The following is a 1,118-nucleotide window of genomic DNA, read 5'->3' as shown; positions in this document are numbered from 1 at the left end:
TGAAGAAGGAGCAGAGGTAGTCTGGAGAGTTTGGAGGTAGTGGAAGTCAATGGCCATGGATGGATATGACAGTCCCTGGCCACTTAGACTAAAGTGGGAAGTGTGAGAAGAAGGTTACTTCTCAGTTCCCACTTAGGCTGTGTTTATGTACATGTGGTTGAAGGTCACGTGGGGGGTGCCACATCGTCTACGCTGTAGGAGAAATAACGGTCACACTATGGAAACCCATTATGGAAATATGCCAGATAAATCACAAAACCCCATATGACAAGTAGATATGAGAAAATAGAAGGACCTGAATTTTAATGAATTTTTACGAATTTTTACGAATTTTTACGAATTTTTACGAATTATTATGACTATATGCGATAAATTGAAAGAAAGAAAATTAGCAAAAATACTTCAAGCTTAGCATCAACAAGACGGAATTCTCGGGGGAATTTATAAAAAATATTAAAGAAAGAATTAGGACAATCGACCAAGATTTGACTATAGAAACAATCAGAGAACCTCCATGGAAACTACTTTCCCACGTCCGCACATGTAGCCAAGGATGGAAGTACCACGGAACAAGGATTCCTCAGGAACTAATGCAAAATTCAAAGTCGTGTTTATAATAGGAAATGTAGATGTCTCCCAAACGGACCCAATGAAAGTAATTACAGGGAAAACTACCCATAAACGACGGAGATATGACTAAAACTCCTGCAAAACGAGGACAACGTTTAAAAAGCAAGCACAAAGACTAACCAGTAACGACCGAGACGAGCTTGATGGCCCATTAGAAAGGAAGGGATCTAATCTTAATCCACCCAAATTTTCATAATAAAAGGATCATGCATTAATGAGATATCCAATAACGGGAATAGCGACATCCAAAGTCCGAGCTCAGGGAAAAGACGATGTTTGCGTAGGATCCATAATTACAACATACAACGAAATTTACACGGAAATTATGAAAAATAGGGAACTATAGTTATGCAAATTTTCAGCCCAAATGGTCCAGTCGTTGTGAAGTTATACCCATGACGGGAATATAGAAATTGTCAGAGACCAGGGTCGAGACGAAGGAGTGTCTCCGTAACGGAGGGCTTCGGCCTCAGCGACTTCTGCCAAGA

Source organism: Cantharellus anzutake (genome assembly GCF_015039405.1).
Source record: "Cantharellus anzutake strain C23 chromosome Unknown EI90scaffold_199, whole genome shotgun sequence".
Taxonomy (NCBI): Eukaryota; Fungi; Basidiomycota; class Agaricomycetes; order Cantharellales; family Hydnaceae; genus Cantharellus; species Cantharellus anzutake.
This window is presented reverse-complemented; position numbering follows the sequence as displayed.